This window comes from Oncorhynchus clarkii, chromosome 2, assembly GCF_045791955.1.
Source record: "Oncorhynchus clarkii lewisi isolate Uvic-CL-2024 chromosome 2, UVic_Ocla_1.0, whole genome shotgun sequence".
Taxonomy (NCBI): Eukaryota; Metazoa; Chordata; class Actinopteri; order Salmoniformes; family Salmonidae; genus Oncorhynchus; species Oncorhynchus clarkii.
In genome coordinates this window covers 35,752,526-35,772,168 of record NC_092148.1, presented here as the reverse complement: position 1 = coordinate 35,772,168, position 19,643 = coordinate 35,752,526, and the positions used below count along the sequence as shown (strand labels likewise).

Genomic DNA, 19,643 nt, shown 5'->3' with positions numbered 1-19,643 from the left:
GGGATACAGTGAACCCACATACACACAAAGTACCATACACAGAATGGTAGCTCCCTAAAGAATGCCATGCTGAGATGTTTAGAACGGTTTGTAATGCACAGAGATCAGAAGATTTGGGGAGAAATATAACATATTATTATATTCCAAATTTGAGTTTGAAACTAGTTTGAACGTCTTGGAACATTACAAACACACACGTTCTCACTCTTAGCCGCCACACCCAACAGTAATTTAAGGCCATGTATTTGACTAGCTGGTATTTGGCTAGCTATCAGTATAGTGCCATTTATGCCAGGTCCAGTGGGACACATTTGTTTTTATGGAAGGATATTATATTTTTATGGGGTCAGAGTTCAACCTGCGTACTCTAGGCTGGAGCTGGGGATCAATACTCTGCATTTCATATGTGGCCCTGATATTGATTAATGAATATAAATCTTATGTCCTACAGCATTTCTGTGTACATAGATACGCATTCGTATGCACACACATGCTCACGCACCCTGATGATGTTTCTTGAGACTAGGGTTGCACATTTTGGGGAATAGTCAGAGGTGGAAACTTTCCCTTAACGGGAATATATGGGAATTAACGGGAATTTTGGGGAATTAATGGAAATATATGCAAATTAACATTGGCTATATTTACCATTTTAAATGGAGACAGAAACATTAACATTTTACCTTATCATAAGTAGACATAATTGCAAATGATTAAATCCTTCCAATATATATATATATATTTTTTTTATTTTTTTTTATTTATTTTTTTTTACATTTGTTACGAATTGAAATTTAATTAAATGAGTTGACTCTTCACATGGGATGATTTCACTGAACAACAAAAGAAGGGGAATATTGAATGATCCCCAACGATCAATCGCAAAAACCTCCTCAATGTCCACCTCTTGAATATCAGACTCTGAAGCCTCATCTTCACTGTCACTTTCCAACCTTGTTGAGGATGGCTCGTTGTCAGGCTCAAAAAGCCTCAAATTTGCCCCTAGTGGCCACGCATTTTTCAACCCTTGTATTGGTCAGCCTGTTGCGTGCTTTGGCGTGTGTGTTCCCAAACAAGGATCAGTTGCGCTCTGAGGCGGCTGAAGTTGGTGAGATTTGTAGGATGATGGAGGCAACAGGGTAAAGAGCCTTCCACCAGGTGGCTGATGAGATATGTTGGCTCGACTGCCATATTACATCTCCATCCCAAAGCCCTTGCTTGGAAGTGTACTTTGCCAGACTGTCAAGAATCTTGCCCTCATCCAGACCAAGGTGGCGAGACACGGTAGTGATGACACCATAGGCCTTGTTGATCTCTGCACCAGACAGGATGCTCTTGCCAGCATACTTGGGGTCCAACGTGTATGCTGTAGTGTGTATGGACTTCAGGCAGAAGTCTTCACGCTTTTTGATGTATTTCAGAACTGCAGTTTTCTCTGCTTGGAGCAGCAGTGAAGTGGGCAGGACAGTACGGCTTTCTTCTCGTACATCTGCAGCAGAGTCTGAACATCAGACAGGATGGCATTTCAGGCTGCTTACCACTCTTTCCCAAAATACATCATCCAGGAGGATCTTCTTGATGGGGCTGTACATATCGACAGATTGTGATATGGCCATTTCTTGGAGAGACTACTTCCCCTCAAGGAGACTGTCAAACATGATGACAACACCACCCCAAAGGGTGATGCTGGGCAGCTTCAATGTGGTGCTCTTATTCTTCTCACTTTGCTTGGTGAGGTAGATTGCTGCTATAACTTGATGACCCTGCAATTCAGTCTGCTTTCTCTATGATTTGCTTGACCTTCACTTGAACTCTGTTGAACTCTGCATCCAGCAAATGAGTAGACAAAGCATGTCTGGTTGGAGGGGTGTATGCTGGGCGAAGAACATTCAGAAATCTATTCCAATACACATTGCCTGTGAGCATGTTAGAAATTATTCAGACACACTTTGCTGTAGGCTACTAATTACTAGTTAACAAAAAATCATCTATGTCATATAAAATATATTCACCCCACCCAGTATTGTAATCAAAACTTACCAGAAAGCAGGTAATCCTGCTGATGGAGAGCCATGTGAGCGAGAGGCGCTTCAGATTGCGCAGTACCCAGGAGAAGGGCACAACGCAGCACTCCCAGGCGGCAAAAGACATGGATTTATTTAGTCTGCATTAAGGCCACAAACGGGATGCCGCCGTGAAATGTTGTCAAATTTTGAATGAGAGACTATTGAAGTGTGCACAGCCTGGGCAAATAAAACAAAGCAGAGCTCATGGCTTTCAACGGACATCATTAGTCTCATCATGCAGCCTTACTGCTAGTGAACTAGTGTAGCCCACAGCCATTTGGCATAGCCACATCAGGACCTAACATAAGGACAACTTGGAGTATGGTATACTTTTCTTCTGAAATAACTACATTTTCTTCATATCATGCCTCTTTAGACCTGTCTAAAATAAATAATGGATTTATTGTGAAAGTGTAGGCTGTATTACATGAATTTATTAGCCTTTTTAAAATGTAGATGTTCCAAAGATCTGCATGTGTGGAAGCCAGGAGATGTGTTTATGTTAATTAACGGTAAGTTACCGGTAGACCGACAGTTATATGCTTGACAATCACCCGCTGACAAAATGTTGTGACCGCCACAGCCCTAGTCGAGATTGGTGTGGAAGAACTTGACTGGCCTGCACAGAGTCCTGACCTCAACTCCATCGAACACCTTCGGGAGGAATTGGAACGCCAACTGCGAGCCAGGCCTAATCGCCCAACATCAGTGCCTGACCTCACTAATGCTCTTATGGCTGAATGGAAGCAAGTCCCCCGCAGTAATGTTCCAACATCTAGTGGAAAGCCTTCCCAGAAGAGTGGAGGCTGTTATAGCACCAAAGGGGGAATCAACTCCATATTGATGCCCATGATTTTGGAATGAGATGTTTGATGAGCAGGTGTCCACATACTTTTGGTCATGTAGTGTGGTGATACGGATTGGGACACGTCCTTGCACTTTGAAAGCGTTGATGATGTAGAGGTGAAGGAAAGAAGGTAACATCAGATTGTTTTGGCGTTGTCGATGTTTGATGGTGTGAAACTTGGGGAATACCTCTCAGATTAGCCAATCCTGTCACCGGGTTGATACAGGCAAGCACATCAGTAGGGCAGCGGTGTTTAGCTGTATGTAGGCCCTGAATATTCAGCTAACTAACACTGAAAAAATATATACATCTTGGGGAATAACCTGCAACAATTTCAAAGATTCTACTGAGTTAAAGTCCATATAATGAAATCAAGTCACTTGAAATTTTTTTATTTTATTTTTATTTTACCTTTATTTTACTAGGCAAGTCAGTTAAGAACAAATTCTTATTTTCAATGACGGCCTAGGAACAGTGGGTTAACTGCCTGTTCAGGGGCAGAACGACAGATTTTGTACCTTGTCAGCTCTGGGATTTGAACTTGCAACCTTTCGGTTACAAGTCCAATGCTCTAACCACTAGGCTACCCTGCCGCCCCTGAATTCATTAGGCCCTAATCTATGGATTTCACATGACTGGGAATACAGATATGCATCTGTTGGTCACATATACCTTTAAAAAAAGTAAGGACTTGGATCAGACCAGTCAGTATCTGGTGGCACCACCATTTGCCTCATGCAGCGCAACACATCTCCTTCGAGTTGATAAGGCTGTTGATTGTGGCCTGTGTGTAGGGGGTGTGTACTGGCGGCAGAGAAGTCAGGCGCAGCAGAGCAAAAACCGACTTCCAACGGAGCAGTTTAATAAACAAAACCACCGTAAACAGAACCATAAAACAATGGGTAAACAAAACCTGTTATACACACCAGCATAACGAGCACAAGCACGACAATAAACAATTCCGGACAAGGACATGGGGGGGATTAAATACATAACATGTAATAGATGGAATTGAAACCAGGTGTGTGGGAAGACAAGACAAAACAAATGGAAAATTACAGGTGGATCGGCGATGGCTAGAAGACCGGTGATGTCGACCACCGACCGCCGCCCGAACAAGGAGAGGGACCGACTTCGGCGGAAGTCGTGACACTGTGGAATGTTGTCCCACTCCTATTCAATGGCTGTGTAAAGTTGCTGGATACTCAATGGGTGAAATGTCTGGTGAGTATGCAGGCCATGGAAAAACTGAGACATTTTCAGCTTCCAGGAATTGTGTACAGATCTGTGGAACATAGGGTTGTGCATTATCATGCTGTTACCTGAGATGATGGCGGTATCTCATCTCTGTGCATTCAATTTGCCATTGATAAGATGCAATTGTGTTTGTTGTCCGTAGATGACACCATCAAGCCACCGAAATGTCTAAAATGGCGTTGGAGGCGGCTTAGGGTTGAGAAATTGACATTCAATTCTCTGGCAACAGCCCTGGTGGACATTCCTGCAATCAGCATACTACTCTCACGTTCCCTCAAACCTGAGACATCTGTGGAATTGGAACTGCCCATTTTAGAGTGGCCTTTTACTGTCCCTAGCACACGGTGCTACTGTGTAATGATATGCTGTTTAATCAGCGTCTTGATATGCCACACCTGTCAGGTGGATGTATGATCTTCATAAAGGAGAAAGGCTCACTAACAGAGATGTAAACAGATTTTTGCACAACATTTGAGAGAAATAAGGTTTTTGTGCGTATGGAACATTTCAGAGATCTTTTATTTCAGCTCATGAAACATGGGTCCAACACTTTATATGTTGCGTTTCTATTTTTGGTCAGTGTATTGCCTTCTAATATTGTATCTGTTTGCCACTTCATTGGCCTGGGCTATTGTTAATTTATTTAAATGTTTTATTTAACCTTTATTTAACTAGGCAAGTACGTTAAGAACAAATTCTTATTTACAACGACGGCCTACTCAAGCCAAACCCAGACGACGCCGGGCCAATTGTGCACTGCCCTATGGAACTTCCAATCATGGCCAGATGTGATACAGCCTGGATTCAAACCAGGGACTGTATTGACACCTCTTGCACTGAGATGCAGTGCCTTAGACCGCTGCGCCACCAGATTGATCTCAGTTTGTCAGTGTCAGAGTAGCCACTCATTTCGTGTGTGGTATTGAAAAATATTCAACTAATGTCTTCTGTCATGTAAATGGCGTGGAATTGCATGAAATGCATTTTTATAAGGCCCATTTTGGGGGGGGGGAACCCTGCTAACAAACGTTCTCCACGTGTGGAAATCCTAAAAACACCTCAACTGCCACATCGCAAATGTTATTTTGGATTTATTATCAAGGGGCTTTTACTTCAACAGTAAATCGTAGCCTAGCTGTCGTTGATGCAGCCAGTCAAGATGCTCTCAATGGTAAAGCTATAGAACTTTATGAAGACCTGTGGGCCAATGACACGACTGTGTTTGTGTGTGGACCATGATCATTCTTTAGTGAGGTGGACACTGAGAAACTTGAACCTCTCGACCCGCTCCACTACAGCCCCTAGACTACAGCCCCGTCTATGTGGATGGGGGGTTGCTCGGCCCTCCGTTTCCCATAGTCCACGATCAGCTCCTTTTTCTTGCTGAAGTTGAGTGAGAGGTTGTTGACCTGGCACCACACTACCAGGTCACTGACCTCCTCCCTATAGGCTGTCTCAGGCCAACCACCGTGGTGTTGTCAGAAAACTTAACCATGGTGTTGGAGTCTTTTCGTGGCCACGCAGTCGTGGGTGAACAGGGAGTACAAGAGGTGACTAAGCACGCACCCCTGAGGGGCCTCCGTGTTGTGGGTCAGCATGGTAAATGTGTTGTTGCCTACCCTCACCACCTAGGGTAGGCATGTCAGGAAGTCCAGGATCCAGTTGCAGAGGAAGGGGTTCAGTCCCAGGGTCCTGAGCTGTGATGAGCTTGGAAGGCACTATGGTGTTGAATGCTGAGCTATTGTCAAAGAACAGCATTCTCACATAGGTGGTCCTCTTGTCCAGTTGGGAGAGGGCAGTGTGGATTGCAATAGAGATTGCGTCTTCTGTATCTGTTTGTGTGGAATGCAAATTGGAGTGGGTCCAGGGTGTCAATTGGAGTGGGACCAGCCTTTCAAAGAATTTCATGGCTACAGATGTGAGTGCTATGGGGCGATAGTCATTTAGACAGGTTACCTTGGTGTTCTTGGGCACAGGGACTATGGTGGTCTGCTTGAAACATGTAGGTATTACAGATGGGGTCAGGGAGATTAGTCCGGATTAGTGTCCCGTTCCTTGAAAGCGGCAGCTCTAACCTTTAGCTCAGTGCAGATGTTGCCTGTAATCCATAGCTTCTGGTTGGGATATGTACGTGTGGGGACAACATCGTCGATGCACTTATTAATGAAGCCGGTGACTGATGTCACCGGCTCCTCAATGGGCGAGGGAGAGCTTTGTATGCGTTTCTGTGTGTGGAGTAAAGGTGATCTAGACTTTTGTCTCCTCTAGTTGCACAGGTGACCTGCTGGTAAAAATGAGGGGAAAAAAACAGATTTCAGTTCCCTTGCATTAAAATCCCCAGCCACTTGGAGCGCTGCCTCTGGATGTGCATTTTCTTGTTTTCTTACGGATATGCAGCTCGTTGAGTGCAGTTTCAGTGTCATCATCGGTTTGTGGTGGTAAATAGACAGCTGCCAAAAAAATATATAGCTTAAAACTCTTGGTAAATAGTATGGTCTGCAGCTCCTCATGAGGTATCTGACTCAAGACAAGCACAACCTCAAGGCTTAGAGATTGCGCACCAACAGTTGTCAACAAAGAGACTCACATCTCTCACCTTAACCTTACCAGAAGCTGCCGTTTGGCCTTGACGATGCATAGAGAAAAACACCTAGATGTATATTATCCATTTTCAGCCGGTTTGTGTGTGTGTGTACTGTAACTTCAACCCTTTACCCGGTGTCATATTATGTTGGACTGTAATCATGGAAATCAATGGATGAAGCAGTACCTCTTGATTTATTTAAGACATAAGACCCTGACTTCAGAGGGATCTGTACTGGATGTTACTGAAGGCCTTTGAACCCATAACCTCCTTAGATCCAGTACTTCATGTCTCAGCAATTCCAGCATCCTTCTTTTCTACCTCTGCACTCTCTCTTTCTGTCTTTTGCTTTGAAAGGAGCATACTGATGTTTAGTGATATGGAGAGCATTTAGTGCCTCCCCTCTCCTTCTCTCTCTCTCGCTCTCTCCCCCCTCTCTCTCTCTCTCGCTCTCTGTCACCCCTCTCTCAGTGATGGGTGACATGGCTGGTTCTGGGTTGCCATGGTGACAGTGCCCTGGTATGGTAGCGGGGGATGTGCGTGTGTGTTCCCTTGGGTGGGAGTTGCCAAGTGGCTGTGTATATGTTTGCGTGTGCGTTTTCGTGTGTGGATGTGTGTGCGTGGTGCATGTGTGTGTGGTGTACTGGCCTCCTGCAGATGTTCCCTGGCCCTCACACCTCCTGCCAGCTGCCCCCCCCCCCCCCCCCCTCTCTTAATTAAGAGCCCGCTCCATAGCGAGGCACACGCGCACCAGCGGTGCACACCAGGACGTGTCCATTAGATGTTCTCTAGGAGCAGAGTGTCCAGTGCTGGTGCCCTTGAAGCCCTGTAGTTATGATGGGAAACATAAACAGGCTGCTAATCATGGCTATGTGGCTACACACCACACAACCCCCATACACACCAGCAGGCAGTGTACTGTACTTGGAGCACGGAGAGGAGGAAGTGAAGAGGCAGGGGGAGGAAGAGGAGAGGAAGGAAGGATGAGGAAGAGGGGAGGAAGGATGAGGAAGAGAAGAGGCAGGATGAGGAAGAGGAGAGGAAGGATGAGCAGAAGGTGGAAGGGGAGGACGAGTAGGAGGTAATGAGAAGAAGGAGCAGTTTGGAGAAGAGGTTTATTTTAGGCCACTTCATCTGTTCTGCCCCTCTTCCCTCCCTCCTCACTCTCTGTCCTTCTCTCCTCCTCTGCTCTCACTAATTCAACCCTCTATCCCTTCATAATTTTTTTTCTCCTACCTGCTACCTGCTCTATAGTCACTTAGTCTGCCTCTTCTGTATTCACCCTCCCACTACCTCTCTCTCTCTCACACACACACGAGACAGAACACCACAGTTAATAATTCCCTAATTTCCTCTCTTAACGGCAAGTGGAATGTGTCGCAGATAAACGGATTTATCAGAAGGGTATTAGAATGTGAATCAGGGGTGTTACAGCAATGGACAGTAATGGGCGCATCGTTTAAACAACGTCACGAGACTAATGGATTTCAAAATGAATTTGTCAACACGGTTCGCCATGAATACAATTAGCCGAATGAGAGCGGAGCTGCGGCGGTCGAGGCAGCGGCGACCCGAGTAGCGGGGAGCTGCAGTGTTCAGTATGGAAGTCAGGGATGATCTCTAGGCTATACTGTACAGTGGGGGAGATATGCATGTACTGTAGACAGCTGTCCATATTGCTGCTGGGTGGAAATGCTTGGTTGTGTTGATGGGAGAGTAATGAAATTGTGAGTGGATCAGTTGATTGTAGAGGTGCTGAGTTTTGAAGTGGTATCCTTCTTGGGTATAAACTGTCTGAGTCAATCCATTATTGTTTTCACGTCATTGTGTTCGTGTCATTCCAGCACAAGCTATCAAAAGATTTCCATGTGACAATGTTGTATTCAATTGGGGAAATTATTGACTCCCATTTTGTGAGTCAAGTCTTATTTTCCAGACAACTTTTAACCAAAGTCCAGTGACATGGCTCCAAGTTGGTTTGATTTCACCTTGAATCCACATTAGACAACTTAATCAAATGTCAATCAATAGTCGAATTTGAACTGATGTCTGTGCCCAGTGGGGTGTTCCTTAATTGCTCTGGGGGTCAGTGGTTTGGGAGAGGATATCACAGTGCTGCTTTAGTAAGGGCTTGTTTTGTAAGAGACACCCAGCCAAGATGGGAGGTGGTGTGATGTGTGTGATGCAGTGTGTGCTATGTTGCGTCTCACCACTGTTGTTGTTATTACTGTAATGTCCCAGAACATGACATTAGCCTTAATAACATAATCACTCATCCACTGTGATCAGACACCAAGAGAGCAGAGCAGAAATACAGGGAGAGGAGGAGAGAAAGGGAAAGATACAGGGGGGAGAGACGCAGAACCAGGGGTGAGAGGGAGTGGGGGGAGAAAAAGGGAGGACGGGATAGAAAGAGATAGGTAGGGAGAGAAACAGAGAGAAATACAGTCATGGAGGAGAGACAGAGTGGGAGTTCATTAGCAAATCTTCTGCACGTGATCCACCTATATCCATCCACATATGAACATGATGTCAGTGTGCTGAATTTGCTGAGATTGGTGTGCAATACAGACCTGTAACACTCTGTCACTGTTGGCCATAGATAAAACGGGTCAGTTATGCAGTTATGTATGTCATTATATGACTATAAGCCATTGAAATATGGACTTTTGAAGGACAAATGATGCTGCCAAGACAGACACTTAGTTGAAAACATAAAGCTGTGGATGGTTGATATCAGCTACTGCCGATCCCTCCCCACCGCCACATTAGCCCACCCCACTCAGCCTCCTCCTGCGTCCAGGGAGAGAGAGGGTCTGTGGGAAGGCAGGCAGGGAAACGGTAGGGGCGCTCTGAGCCGCCTGAATACTAATGTCCCACTTTACAACTCACCCTCACTCATACACACACACACACACACACACACACACACACACACACACACACACACACACACACACACACACACACACACACACACACACACACACCACGCTCTTCCTCTCTCTCTCTCTCTCTCTCGCTCTCCCTCCCTCCCTCCCTCCACATACACACACACACACACACACACACACACACACACACACACACACACACACACACACACACACACACACACACACACACACACACACACACACACAGTGCCATGCTCTGCTCTCCCGCCCCTTTGCAGCCCCTCCACAGCCCCTCACAGCCAGCGCTGAACAAAGCTCCCTAATTATGGGCAGGTCTCCATGTCCACCCGGGCGCTCTTAACGACGTCGCTGATTAATTAGAGGGAGGTGTGGGGGCAGGAAGTCTCACCCTCGCCACCGCTGCCACCACGATAACACCAGCTTCACCCAGCGCCACAGCGTCACACCTCGCCCGCACACACATGCACTTGCGTTTTAACACACACACTCTCTCAGAGGCGTGTGGCGAGAGCAGGATTAGTGTGGGATTATATGACAACGTGAGACACAGCCAGCTTTAGACACTGAGAATGATAAACTGCGTGAACTAGACACAGACGAAGTTGACACTCTTCCGTGGCCAGGTCTGTGTTGTAAAATATACATAGTAACCTACCGGGTTAAATACAGGTGAGTGGGTAGATAGATAGACTCACAGACAGAAATAGCTCGGGGTGTTGGACACGGATCATTATTCAAATCAATACAATTTCATTTCCATATCTCCTCAGTGCCATAGTCGTCGGTTTACAGATGTCTACATCCTCCACCTCATACACATACAACAAACGCCACAATCCGCCAATGCAATATGTTAAGTTACGTTAAGTTTGTAAGAAAGGAAGAGGTTAGCTAGCCCTATTTACCCTGAATCCTTTAGAAAATCAGGCAAATTTGAGAGCAGGAAGTGAGACCCAGGTGTGTTTGGTCTCCTCTGAAGTGATGTGTATTCATTGCCACTGCTGCTCGCGGCTCACTGTTGCTGCAAAATGGCCTCTGCCGCATCTATATGTGTGATTTGTGTGTGTCCGACCCCGAGGTCCACAATGAACACAGGGCACAAAGAGACAGAGTATTACCGCTGCACGCACACACACACACGCACACACACACACACACACACACACACACACACACACACACACACACACACACACACACACACACACACACACACACACACACACACACAGGCACGCAAGCTTCAGACTGGGTCACTCAGGTTCAAGGCATTTGTATTCACCGTATGTTTTTACATTTGCTTTACCACCTACAGTGTTCCGTCTAGCTGAGACATGACTGTCTGCTCTCTGACTCTGTATACCTGGATGCACTTGAATATGCACGCGAGATATGTGGGTGTATGTGTGTGTGGTGCGTTTGTACTTTGACCCACCTTTTCTCGAACTCCATTTTAGGATGTTACAATAGCTCTTCGTGACAGGCAGCGTTAGATACTGCACACACACTGAAACACGCACGCACACAAACACACACACACAGCCGCCCCTCCCCATAGTCCCCCCCCATCCTAAAACACACAGACACACACAATCCACACATCACTCCTGTTACAGCCAGTGTTGGACGGCTAATTTCCACTGTGGCTGCTGAGATCTTCATTAGGCTGGCAGAGGGCTGCCCTGTTAGACATGGCTATTATCAGGATGATTACCACCACACCACATCCCATCATCGTTACTGTTGTCACCGGCCGCCCACGGGGGCCTCCTCAGTCGGGACGAGGCTGTGGGTTTTGTCCTCTGTGCCCTTCCGTGTCCCCTCCCTTGGTGGCTTGACGCTAATGCCTGATGACATCCCCGAAGCAGTGAGCGGTGTGTGTCACCTTTTTAGCGGTGACGTGAGTAGTGTGAAGATGGCTCAGACACACGCGTGGGCACACACACACACACACACACACTTGGACGCATGAACAGAAACGCTGCTCGCTGAACTTTGTCAATAAGGCGAGCTCCTTTACCACCTGCAGCCTGGTGGTAATTCACTACACCGCAGAGAACGGGCCCAGACGGGCCCAGACTTTATACGGGTGACGCTCACAGGAATGCATTCCCTCTGCTACAGGTAGATGTGCTGTAGGGTTTTGGAGTTCACCGTTAATATATGTAAATGACAATGGGTCGATTTTTTTTTGGGCTCCATGATCTATTAAGCTGGTTGTTTGGGCTAGGAGAGGAAATAAAAGAAGGACAAGAATGGAGAATGGAAGAAAAGACCAGGGGGAGAGGAGAAAGGAAAGGAGGATGCAGCAGGAGGACAGAGAGAAAATATAGATATTTAGTGGGAGGCTAAGATTTATACACACACACACACACACAGAGACAGAGAGACAGAGAGAGAGAGAGAGTAGTGAGATGGAGGTTGTGCAGAGCGGGCCAGGCGTGGCGTGCTTGCACTCACCCGGGCTCTAACCCGCCACAGATGAACACAATCAGGCCGCCTCGTCCAACGGCGGGTAGTCATGGCAACCTGGCGGCACAGCCTGCGTGGGACAAAGGGCTGGCGGGTCCTGTGTGTGTGAGCGTGTTTGTGCGTGTGTGTGTGTGGCAGAGCGGGCTGAGCCCTCCTGGGGCCTCCATTCGCCTGTCTGTGAGAGAGTCCACAGGGGCCCTGCAACAGGAGGAGAGAAGAGAAAGAGGGGAAGAGAGATGGAGAGATGGGGATGAGAGGGAGGAGGGAGGGAGAGCTAGAGAGACAGATGGAGAGAAAGTGTAGCTAGAGTCCTCAGGGGCTCAGCCACAGGAGGAGAGAGGGAGGGGAGATGGAGGGAAGAGGAAAAGAGGGAGAAATGGGGTGAGAGAGCAGAAAAAGGACCAAGTTGAGAGCCTGTTCCACATGAGAAAGAAAAGAAGAGAGAGAGAGAGAGAGAGAGAGAGGGGCTAGGGAGAGATCGAAGTAGAGATCGAGAGAAAGAGAGAGAGAGAGAGGCTAGGGAGAGAGAGGGAGAGAGAGAGAGAGAGGCTATGGAGAGAGAGGGAGAGAGAGAGAGGCTAGGGAGAGAGAGAGAGAGAGAGAGAGAGAGAGAGAGAGGGGGGCTAGGGAGAGAACCCACATTTGTATTTCCATAGGAGCTAGATCAGAGCTAAAGTTGAAAGGGAGAATAGGGTGGAAGGAGGGATGAAGGTAGAAGGGATAAAATGAGAATGAGATACAGAGGGCAAGGTGTTATCCATCTTCTCTGTCCTCTCCTTGTCTTTTCTTCTCTCTCCCAGCCCAACCGCTTACATTTTTTTTAAAATCCCTACAGGTTCGAAGAAGGGAGAATAGAGGAACATCCAGACTCATCACGTGTTAAATCATGCTTCCTTTTAGTTCCTGTATCCCTCATTTGTAACTTTTATGTACAAACACTGATATTTCATTTCCTGCCTCCCCTTTAGGTGTGGATCATACAAACCTGGATCTGAATCGAAACTTTGTGAGTAAACTTGATCGATTTATTTTTGAAGTGACCATCTATGTCATCTGTCCTAATGGGCCATTACACCATTAATGAGTTCAACATGTACTGTATACACAGTAGATAATGCTGTACAGTAGATAAACACCCATGTCAAATCGATGAAGCTATAGTGAAGCGAATGCTAACTGCTTCAGGTGAAGATTCAACCTAGACACAGATCTAGGATCAGCTTCCCCTCCTCGAATCCCAACCTTAACCAATGGTGGGGGAAATGGCAACTTCACCCTAAACCAACTCACCAAGAGTAGAGCCACTGTGGTGGACTGAGTGCCAGACAATTGACTGGCTACTACTGCTTTCTATCATTTAGAATCCAAGAGCCACAGTTCAGATCAAAGCCAACAGGCCAGCATGTAGTTTGGTACTCATATACAGCCTGAGAGAGAGATTGAAGCAGGGCTACATGGGATTGTACTCTGACTCCTGTCTCCTCGAGTGCACCCCCTTGATCATATTTGACTCGATAGACACACATCACTCTTCTGCGGTGTAGCCTGTCATCTCCTCCCCTCACAGTGAACAGCTTGTCCTCGTACAGAAGGAGAGAGCAGGACAATACATAGAGGATTATCATGACACATCAATATGCTTCCAGAAATGCCATTTTATTATTTCCTGTGTCATGTCATTTCCACGTCCTCCCTATTCTGATGCCAGATCCTAACAACCATAAGAGTTGGCTATACAGCAAAAACAGATCTGGGATCAGGCTACATGCTCTCCATGTTGTTCCCTGACATTACACTATGGTGTGTCTCTCTCTCAGGAGGCCTTGGCCAGTTTTGACCTGCGTGGCTCACACGGCCTTTCCCGTGACCCCATGCCACTCAGAGACGAGGAGAACGGGTAACACACTTCTTAATCTCTACATTCGTCTCACTCTTTTCACCCCCCTCTCTCGTTCTACCTGTACCTCTGTCATCTCTCACTATTTGCAGTCGTCTTTCCTTTTTAGTTTTGTTTTCCTCATTTTTGGAATGGGTTATTTGTCTACATTTGTGTAGAGATGCAGTCGTTTATGTTGTGCGCGAGAGAGCGTGTGCGCGTTTCTGTGTGTACGTGTGTGTGTGTGTATGTGCATGACATAATGCTCTCATCTGTCACCAGTCATGGCACCAGGTGTGGAGGGGAAGTGGCCATGGAGGCCAACAGCTCTTACTGTGGCGTGGGCATGGCTTTCAACGCCAGGATCGGTGGGGAGTACAACACAGCCCATGTCCAATGCCAATGTGATCTATCAAAATAAAATACCGGCAGAAGTGATTGTATGCGAAGATTCAAATATGCGTCTATTATAATATGTACGTGTAATATGATTGCGCGGTACTGTGACAAATGTCCATTGTCTGTGAGACGCGATATCGTCGCCTTACAGTATGCCATTCGGAAATCGAAAATAATATTACAGCAAATGAAATATATCATTTAAGCCGTGCCTTAATGACAACATAAAGAATAGGGTTCAATCAGACTGTATAGGAGACGCTAGGCGAGGTGACAATGAACAACACAGTAACCGTGTGTTCGTGAAGAAGAGAAGAGACGCGTTTATATTGCCAGACAAATTATATGATATGTAGCACGGCAGTGATAACATACTATGAGGACAATCACACATCAAATGTAATGGAAATGGCTCAATAAAAGGCAATGACAACAGGGTAATGCAATGCCAGTGATTGGTTGTGACATCAGCTGGAGAGATAATGTATGAGTCCCAAATTGCTCCCCATTTCCTATATAGCGTACGACTTTTGATGGGCCGTGGTCAAAAGCAGTGCACCAAAAAAAAAATAGGGAATAGGGTGGTTTTTGGGAGGCAGACCTAGTTAAAGTGAATCACAGTGCTGAGGCTTGATAATGATGACAAAGGGACCACGGGCGTATCCACAACAGAACAATGAATTTGCAGTGCATTTCTTCCATAAAGCCCAGTAATCAATACGTCTATTGCAGCCAGTTTAGGTGTTGATGTTCAGCTGTATTTGTGAATTAGAGTTTACACAAGTGGTGATGAGAGAAATCAATCTAATTAGTGTGTGTGTTATTGAGCCATACAGACCTAATTTAACATCTCATTTTCGGTTTGATGTGCTGTAATACGTTTTTTAGTGAGGATGACTAATATAATACAGCCGTACAGTCCAGAGAGTAAGTATGCGTCAACAAGAAAATGTATTGGGATATTTGAATAAGAATATCCTCTGAAAATCATTGTTTTGATTCTAGTGTCACTCTATAACGCTAAAAGCCAACAGCTGTTCAAACCAACTCACAGAGCTGGATCGGCATCATAATTAATGAGCAGTAATAAATAATCCTTGGAATGAACTGTTACCCCTGACCTCTTCCCTCTGCAAAATGACCTCTGACCTTTGACCCGGCCAGGTATCGATCTTCTGGACAGCACGGTGACGGACTCAGTGGCCACATCTCTGATCTTCAACAACGACTTCATTGATGTGTACGTGTGCTGCTGAGGCCCGCGGGACGACGGACAGGAAATGGCCGGGGACTCTCACACAGAAAGCACTGAGGCTGGGCAAGGTAAGGTTAACACACACACACACACACAGGCAAAGTACATGCAGGCACGCAAGTATACACACACCCATTCTGTACATGCACATGCACGTCCACACACACAAACTCATGCACACATGCATACTCGCTTTTCTCTATTCAATGTAATTCTATTCTATTCCATTCTATTATATTTGATCCTTCCACCAACTCCCCTCTCCTCTCTCTTTCACCTTAATACAGGGGCGAGGTAGGCAGCATCTTTGTGTGGGCGTCTGGTAATGGTGGGTTGGTGAACGATCACTGTGGAGCAGACGGCTATATCAACAGAGTCTACAGCATTGCCGTTGGGGCTGTCACTCACACGGGCAAGCCCGCCTTTTTAGGTGAGCCCTGCCCTGCCGTTATGGCTGTCACTCTAACTGGAGCCAGTTTGGGAAACACACTTCCCCTAGTAAGTCTCTCTGTGTGTGGGTGTGTGTGCGCATGCTTGCATGCGTGTATATCTATTTGATGCTGTGTGTATATGTGTGTGTGTGTCTGTGTCTGTGTGTGTGTGTGTGTGTGTGTGTGTGTGTGTGTGTGTGTGTGTGTGTGTGTGTGCGTGCATGCGTGCGTGCGTGTGCGTGTGTATCTATTCGACACTGTGTGAGAGTGAGTGCAGCCCTGCTCTTTAGCTCCTGTTAGCAGCCTGTTAACTGGTGTTATATTTATAGCGGCCTCACAGTTGACCTGGGCTGGCAGATATGTGTGGATGCACACACACACACACACACACACACACACACACACACACACACACACACACACACAATCGCAAGTGTTAATTGGAGGTGAGGCGTAGCACCGCGGCTGAAGCGGCAGAGAAAAAGAGTGAATGAGAGAAGGAAGAGAGGTGTTGATGCGCACTCAGTTCAGGAGTGTGACAAAGTCGAAGGCCAGGAAAGAAACATGTCTGTATGCCCTGCTCAGCTCCATGGATATAGACTAACAGTCGAATATTACCCAGTAACGCCTACCACTGGCTGTGACTGTGACTATTGCTACTTCCAGTCTACTCCCCTGAGGCATTCAGTCAGTCACCACATTGATGGTCAGAGGTGTTTCCGGCGAAGCAAGCTAGATTTACTCAGGGTTTTCTAAAGCTAACCGGCTTCAATTAGCGTCACATTTCAGCTCAGGCTTCATCCTGTACAACGACGGTGGATATTGCTTGTCCGCATGCCACTAACTGTAGCAGGCTTGTAACTGCGTGTGCATGTTGCACATGGCTAGTGGAATGCTCAACTCTTCATTGAGACAATGCTGAAACATCAGTCCATGTGTGAGTCAGTGCCACACTTATCTTTGTGCCAAAATCTAAATGAAAGGAAAGTTATCGTGCAAATTCAGCAGGCTATGTTGTGAAATAGGCTTTTAAAAGTGCAGTCTTTATTTGATTATTTATCGTTAATGCCTATTTTGGTGTGCTTATCAATGCACAACCACAAGCACCGTTTTTCCCACTGATGTCGATAGCATCATTTTATTAAGCCATACAAAAGTTTTACTGTGTGTGAAGTTTAAAATGCATTCTGTCATTGCTAAATGTGTAAGGCGATATATTTTAACAGACACAAAAAAAAAAAGTTGAAATAATAAAATATTTATTCAGTCGTCTTCCTCAAGTGAATGGGATGATGACATAGTCTTTGCAAGAGGGAGGGACTATGGTTTCATTGGTCCTCAACTTGTGGCTCAGCCATTCAATTCAGGGTAAGTGGAGTAGCCGTGTGTTAGCCTGCCCCGGAGCAGGTTAGTTCTGAAGGCTTCGTCGCCATAAAAATGTACCTAGCTCAAAGGTGAGCCACTTTCGTATGACTCCCGAGTTGAACTCCGAGTTACCTCGCTAACTCCTCAAAGCTGCTTTCGTAGGATACCCCTCAGGTTTGGAGGAGCATTGGGTGTGTATATACAGTGCCTTGCGAAAGTATTCGGCCCCCTTGAACTTTGCGACCTTTTGCCACATTTCAGGCTTCAAACATAAAGATATAAAACTGTATTTTTTTGTGAAGAATCAACAACAAGTGGGACACAATCATGAAATGGAACGACATTTATTGGATATTTCAAACTTTTTTAACATATCAAAAACTGAAAAATTGGGCGTGCAAAATTGTTCAGCCCCTTTACTTTCAGTGCAGCAAACTCTCTCCAGAAGTTCAGTGAGGATCTCTGAATGATCCAATGTTGACCTAAATGACTAATGATGATAAATACAATCCACCTGTGTGTAATCAAGTCTCCGTATAAATGCACCTGCACTGTGATAGTCTCAGAGGTCCGTTAAAAGCGCAGAGAGCATCATGAAGAACAAGGAACACACCAGGCAGGTCCGAGATACTGTTGTGAAGAAGTTTAAAGCCGGATTTGGATACAAAAAGATTTCCCAAGCTTTAAATATCCCAAGGAGCACTGTGCAAGCGATAATATTGAAATGGAAGGAGTATCAGACCACTGCAAATCTACCAAGACCTGGCCGTCCCTCTAAACGTTCAGCTCATACAAGGAGAAGACTGATCAAAGATGCAGCCAAGAGGCCCATGATCACTCTGGATGAACTGCAGAGATCTACAGCTGAGGTGGGAGACTCTGTCCATAGGACAACAATCAGTCGTATATTGCACAAATCTGGCCTTTATGGAAGAGTGGCAAGAAGAAAGCCATTTCTTAAAGATATCCATAAAAAGTGTTGTTAAAGTTTGCCACAAGCCACTTGGGAGACACACCAAACATGTGGAAGAAGGTGCTCTGGTCAGATGAAACCAAAATTGAACTTTTTGGCAACAATGCAAAACGTTATGTTTGGTGTAAAAGCAACACAGCTGAACACACCATCCCCACTGTCAAACATGGTGGTGGCAGCATCATGGTTTGGGCCTGCTTTTCTTCAGCAGGGACAGGGAAGATGGTTAAAATTGATGGGAAGATGGATGGAGCCAAATACAGGACCATTCTGGAAGAAAACCTGATGGAGTCTGCAAAAGACCTGAGACTGGGACGGAGATTTGTCTTCCAACAAGACAATGATCCAAAACATAAAGCAAAATCTACAATGGAATGGTTCAAAAATTAACATATCCAGGTGTTAGAATGGCCAAGTCAAAGTCCAGACCTGAATCCAATTGAGAATCTGTGGAAAGAACTGAAAACTGCTGTTCACAAATGCTCTCCATCCAACCTCACTGAGCTCGAGCTGTTTTGCAGGGATGAATGGGAAAAAATTTCAGTCTCTCGATGTGCAAAACTCATAGAGACATACCCCAAGCGACTTACAGCTGTAATCACAGCAAAAGGTGGCGCTACAAAGTATTAACTTAAGGGGGCTGAATAATTTTGCACGCCCAATTTTTCAGTTTTTAATTTGTTAAAAAAGTTTGAAATATCCAATAAATGTCGTTCCACTTCATGATTGTGTCCCACTTGTTGTTGATTCTTCACAAAAAAATACAGTTTTATATCTTTATGTTTGAAGCCTGAAATGCGGCAAAAGGTCGCAAAGTTCAAGGGGGCCGAATACTTTCGCAAGGCACTGTATGTGAGAGTGAGTGAATGAGAGAGAAATAGTCCCTGGTCGCCGTTACAAGATTAGTAACCCTCACGTGTGACTTCACTGAATTCTTCACCCGAGAGCAAAATAGCTAACTACAGAGTGTTTGTGTGAATTTGTTTGTTTGGTTAAAAAAAAGAGTGTACACACATTCAACAATTGTCCCAGGTGCATGGTCTAAAAGAAATATACTGAACAAAAATATAAACGCTACATGCAACAATTTCTAAGATTTTACTGAGTTACAGTTTGTGTGAGGAAATCAGTCATTTGAAATAAAGTCATTAAGCCCTAATCTATGGATTTCACGTGTGGGAATACAGATATGGATCTGTA

The 19,643-nt window shown here is 45.7% G+C and overlaps 1 pseudogene; it reads left to right on the top strand.

Moving 5' to 3' along the window:
- The window catches only part of LOC139377300 (PC3-like endoprotease variant B), a 139,241-nt pseudogene that overhangs the window by 74,442 nt on the left and 45,156 nt on the right, over positions 1-19,643 (top strand).